Consider the following 6,443-nt stretch of genomic DNA (forward strand, 5'->3'; position numbering starts at 1 on the left):
TTGACTCATACTGGTCAGGTATTTTGTCAAATGTCCCTCAATTTGGGCTTATCTGATATTTTTCTCGTGTTTAAATTGGTGTTATGGGTTTTGAGAATCCCACAGGGGTAAAGTTCCCTTCTCATCACATCATATAATATCAGGTTGTCCATAACATCAGCAGAACTTACCACTGTTGATGTTGACCTTGATCACTTGGATAATATGGTATCTGCCAAGTTCTTATGAAAGCTGTTATTTTTCCCTTCTGTACCTGTTTTTTTCTTTGGAAGCGTCACTAATCTAGCCTACATTCAAATGGGGGAGGGAGAGTGAGGCATGATGGCTTACATCTGTAATCTCAGCACTTTGAGAGGCTGAGGCAGGAGGATTGCTTGAGCCCAGGAGTTTGAGATTAACCTGGACAATACAGTGAGGTGCCATCTCTTTAAAAAAATTGGCTGGGCATGGTGGCTTATGCCTGTAGTCTCAGCTACATGGAAGTGTTGAGGTGGTATAATCGCTTGAGCCCAGGAGGTTGAGGCGCCAGTGAGCCAAGATCACACCCCTGTACTCCAGTCTGGGCAACAGAGCAAGACCCTGCCTTTAAAAAAGGTGGAGATGGAGGATCAGTCCTACATCTTGGAGGGGTTAGTATCTATATATTTGGAATTATTCTGTAAGGAAGATTTGTCTCTTCTCTCCATATATTTATTAGTCAATCGTTTATCAGTAGAGACTCAAGTATTTTTATTTCATACTTTGGGTTACAATCCAACACCATATTATTTATTTTGTCAGTCAGATTGTCCAGTTTGGCCACTTGGAGCTCCTTTGAGAGTGGCTTCTGTGACCCTTTGACATGCTGCCATCCTTTTATTTTGTTTTGAGTATATTAGCTTTGATGTACAACTTGGTTTTCTTCCCCATCTATCCATTGAAATTGCTTTAAGGTCCTTCAGATGACAATGGTTTCTAGATTGTCTACTTTTCTCTCTAGTTTATCAGACCTCTCTGTAACATTTAATACTGTAAATCTTGTTCATTCAAATCCTATTTTATTTGAAAAATTTTACTATGAAATTCTTAAACCAAAACAAAAGTAGGGAGAATGGCATACTGCATCTCCATGCATCCATCAGTGAGCTTCAGTAATTCTCAACATTTTGCTAATCTGATTTCAACTGCTGCCTTTTCCATGCCCTGTCACTGGAGCACTTCAAAGAAAACCCCAGATATCATATCAGCTTAACTTGTAATAGTTCAGTGTCTTTAACAGATAAAAACTTAAAAAAAAACCCCATAAAACAATTATTACACCTAACAAAGTTAATAAGTCTTTAATATCTTTTAACACTCAGTCTATACTCAAATTTATCCAATGATCTCCAAGTGTTTTAATAATCAATTTGTCCAAATTAGGATCCATACAAGTTCCACACCATATCCTGTAACATCTCCTCGCCCTTGACAGAGTTTTGCTTTGTCAGCAGGCTAGAGTGCAGTGGTGCAATCTGGGCTCACTGCAACCTCTGCCTCCTGGATTAAAGTGATTCTCCCGCCTCAGCCATTCTGAGTAGCTGGGACTACAGGTGCATGCCACCACGCCCAGCTAATTTTTGTATTATTAGTAGAGACGGGGTTTTACCATGTTGGCCAGGCTGGTCTAGAACTCCTGACCTCAGGTGATCCACCTGCCTTGGCCTCCCAAAGTGCTGGGATTACAGGTGTGAGCCACTTTGCCCGGCCAACATCTGTATTTTTAATGCAGACCCTCTCTAGTGAGTTCCAAATCCAAATAGCCAGTGAGTGGCAGAATGTCACTGGATGTTTCTTGAACCCCTCAAATTCACTGTGTTCCAAATGGAATTGATCATCCTTCCCAAACCTGTTTCTCGTTTTTCTCTTTACCTCAGTGACTACAACTTCCATCCCAGACAGATATCTGAGCCATCCTAGGCTGGTTCAAAACCTGGCCCAAGTCACCAAACCATGGGATGTCTATTTCTTCAGTATCTCTGGAATGAGTCCCTTCTTCTCATTGCCTTAGCCTGAGTTCTAAAATTCAGACAAAGAGTGCAAATGCATTATCCAGTAACACACATTCTCAAGCCCAGCAGGGACTAGACCCTAACCTCACGCTCAGCTCTAGATTCAGCTCAGCTCCTGTGCTTTGAATACATGTACCTTCTACCTCCTGTGAATGTGGTTGTTAGAGCCAGATTTCAGCATGCTGGAGCAGCTAATGGCAGTGAAGTTGGGAGTCAGAATATCTGGGTTTGAAGACCACATCCATCACTTGAAATGAACTTGGTTATGTTGGTTAATTTCTCTGTGCTTCAGTCTCCTCATCTGCAAAATGAGAATAATATTCCTGCAACACATTTCTGATATTCCCAAAGCTCTGAAAACTGGAAGAGTTTTTCTTGTTTTAAAATTTGTTTGGCAGCACAACCTGACTTGACTTAATGATTTGATGACAAAACCTGAGCTGGAGGGAATTGAGGATGTTCATGGTCTGTATTTATCCTGCTTAGAATATTCTTCTCTCGGCCGGGCGCGGTGGCTCAAGCCTGTAATCCCAGAACTTTGGGAGGCTGAGGCGGGTGGATCACGAGGTCGAGAGATCGAGACCATCCTGGTCAACATGGTGAAACCCCATTTCTACTAAAAATACAAAAAACTAGCTGGGCGTGGTGGCGCGTACCTGTAATCCCAGCTACTTAGGAGGCTGAGGCAGGAGAATTGCCTGAGCCCAGGAGGCGGAGGTTGCGGTGAGCCAAGATCGCGCCATTGCACTCCAGCCTGGGTAACAAGAGCGAAACTCTGTCTCAAAAAAAAAAAAAAAAAAAAAAAAGAATATTCTTCTCTTTTACAGTCCAACTATATTGGTGGCAGACTACCCTAGCCCACTGGGACAAGTTCTAGTATATACTGTTTTATTTTTCAAAAGTAAGAAAATGTCTACATTCTGAAACACACATAATCTAAGGGTTTTGGAAAACAGGTTTTGTACCTGTAATAGCTACCTCATAGGTTTGTCATAGATGGATTGCTAAAGAAATTCATATTTGTAAAGCAATTAGAAGAGTGTGAGGCTTACAGTAAGCCCTATTTAAGTGTTTGAAAAAGTAAATATTTCCTGTAACATTTAACCCTAGAAATGAGGTGAAAGATAAACTATTTTGTCAGAACAGAGTTCGATAAATTTAGGGGTCTCCATCAAAGCTGAGTTACTACCATTACTTTTCTGTTCTAAAACAATAAACATTAGACAGATAGAAAAACTGCTTTTGAGTGGCATCAAAACCTCTCCCTACTCAGAACTAACCACTATTCTGAAGTTGGGGTGTATGTGAATCTTTTCCATGCATATTTCTAGATTTTAGTACATATATGCATGCATGGTATGTATTTTTTAAACTTATGGATAATATTTTCATGCTATACCTACACAACCTCCTTTTTCACCTTGACACTACCATTTTCATATATGTAGTCTACCTCAGTTCTCTTAAGGGCTCCTGTAGTATGCCATCAGGTGAACATGCCACAGTTTACTTACCCATGTCCTGTAGATGGACACTTAATTTATTTCCAACTGTTTGCTATTATGGGGCAGTGCGCATTCTCTTGTGCACCTCCTTGTGCCTACATGGAAGAGTGTCTCTCGGGCATATACCCGACAGTACAATTGCTGGGTCATATGTGCCTGTTTTAACTTTACAAGAAAAATGCCACTGTGCTCTTCAACAGGGTGGACCAATGTATACTCCCACAGGAATGTGAGTTCCCATCTCTCTATGTCCTTGCCACGTTTGGCATATATATATTTGAGACAGCAGCTAGCTCTGTTGCCCAGGCTGGCATGATCTTGGATCACTGCAAACTCTGCCTCCCTGGTTCAAGCAATTCTCCTGCCTTAGCCTCCCAAGTAGCTGGGACTGAAGGTGCATGCTACCACACCTGGCTGATTTTTTCCTGTATTTGTAGTAGAGATGGGGTTTCACCATGTTGGCCAGGGTAGTCTTGAGCTCCTGACCTCAAGAAATTCACCTGCCTCGGACTCCCAAAGTGCTGGCATTGCAGGCATGAACCACTGCACCTGGCCAGTATTTTTATTCTTTTTAGACATTTGCCTATCTCAAGGGTATGGAATATCACTCTTACTGCAATCACTCTTATTGTAATTAGTGGTTCTCTGGTTATCACTGAGGTTGAACATCTTTTCTGCAATAGGCTTGTAAGTTGTCTGCCTGCCCCCATTGTGTGATATTGTGAGATTGTATCTATCTATATCTCTATCTCTCTATCTATAATATATTTGGTTTCTGACATAGACCCCCTGAAACCCTTGTAGATAGAGACACTAGGAAAGTCTTTTGTTGTGATATTTGGTCTTTGACCCTGGTTCCTGACACAGAGCTCCTAAATGCTTTGGAATTTCCTGGTTGATGGGAGTCTTTTGTTCTAATGAGGCAACTCTTGGTGGGCTCTTGGACAGCTTCAGGATGGGGGCCAGCTGCCAGGGGAGCAAACCACATGATTAGAGGGTTGGAATTTTCAGGCCTACCCCCGCAACCTTCAGGGAGTGGAGGTGGGCTGGTTTACTTGATCATCAATGGCCAATGATTTAATCAAGTATGACTATGTAATGAACCCTTCATAAAAACCCCAAAAGAACTGGGTTTGGAGAGCTTCTGGATTGCTGAACATGTGGAGGTTCCTCGAGGGCTGTGTGCTCAGAGAGACATGCAAGCTCTGCACCCCTTTCCACATACCTTGCCCAATGCATCTCTTTGCTGTTCATCTGTATCTTTTTTTTTTTTTTTGAGACAGAGTTTCGCTCTTGTTACCCAGGCTGGAGTGCAATGGCGCGATCTCGGCTCACCGCAACCTCCGCCTCCTGGGTTCAGGCAATTCTCCTGCCTCAGCCTCCTGAGTAGCTGGGATTACAGGCACGTGCCACCATGCCCAGCTAATTTTTTGCACTTTTAGTAGAGACGGGGTTTCACCATGTTGACCAGGATGGTCTTGATCTCTCGACCTCGTGATCCACCCGCCTCTGCCTCCCAAAGTGCTGGGATTACAGGCTTGAGCCACCGCGCCCGGCTCATCTGTATCTTTTGTACTATCCTTTATTAAACAGGTAAACACAAGTGAATGTTTCTGAGTTCTGGGAGCCTTCCTAGGAAATTAATCAAACCCAAAGAGGAGGTCATGGGAACGTAATTTATAGCTGTTCAGTCAGAAGTATAGGTGACAACCTACTACCTGTGATTGGCATCTGAAGTTGGGGGCAGTCTTGTGGGACTGGGCCTTTAACTTGTGGGATCTGATGCTACCTCCAGATAGTGTCAGAAATGAATTATAGGACACCCAGTTGGTGGCCCCTGGAGAAATTGCTTGCTGTGTGGGGAAAAGCCCCCTGACATCTGGTGTCAGAAGTGCTCTGTGTTATATTGAGTGTGAAAGTAGAGAGAAAGAAGTTTGTTTTATCCATCAGACATTGGTGCCTCCAACAAAAGTTTCCCTTGGTGGCAAATATGGCCTTGTTAAAAAGCCATGTGATCCTATCAGTGAAGACATCCACAGATTCTTCTGTGACTAGCCAAAGAGCTAGAGACTTTTTTTTTTTTTTTTGAGATAGAGTCTCACTCTGTCATCCAGGCTGGAGTGCAGTGGCATAGTCTCAGCTCACTGCAACCTCCACCTCCAAGTTTCAAGCAATTCTCCTGCCTCAGTCTCCTAAGTAGCTGGGACTACAGGCATGTGCCACCACACCTGGCTAATTTTAGTATTTTTAGTAAAGATGGGGTTTGGCCAGGCTGGTCTCAAACTCCTGACCTCAGGCGATCCGCCTGCTTCAGCCTTTTAAAGTGCTGGGATTGCAGATGTGAGCCACTGCGCTCGACCTGAGCTAGACACATTTAATTAGCTCTGCATGCCCAGATACTCTCACATACACAGGGACACAGGGAGAACAGCCATCAAACTGTCACCAACAGACAGAAGGAAAAGTAGGATTTAGAAGAAAAAAGGGAAAAAACAAATCCTGAGAGAAGAGACTGTGGTTGAACTGTAATGGAAGAAATTCAAATATGTGTTGGATAAATGAACAAACAAGTCACGTGTGCCTTGTATCACAAATTATGAGACACGTAGGAGGAAGGATGGGCTGGCATGAGGTGTCCAGAAACCAGCGCATCAATTCAAAGAGCTGACAGAGAAACATTTCTCTATATTTGGAAATTTTATACCCAAGACTCCCACTGGCACTTTTCAGCAATTTTTAAAGACAGGGAATAAATGTGTCAACCTTTATTGAGTATTTACCGTGTAGCCAGCACTGTTTTACAGGCACTACTCAATGTGGTTCTCACAATGACCCCACGAGAGAGTTATTAACAGTCATTTCAAGGATAAGGAAGGAACCAGAAGCACTGAGAGGTGAAGTCTTGGGT

This window comes from Saimiri boliviensis, chromosome X (assembly GCF_048565385.1).
Source record: "Saimiri boliviensis isolate mSaiBol1 chromosome X, mSaiBol1.pri, whole genome shotgun sequence".
In the NCBI taxonomy this organism is placed as follows: Eukaryota; Metazoa; Chordata; class Mammalia; order Primates; family Cebidae; genus Saimiri; species Saimiri boliviensis.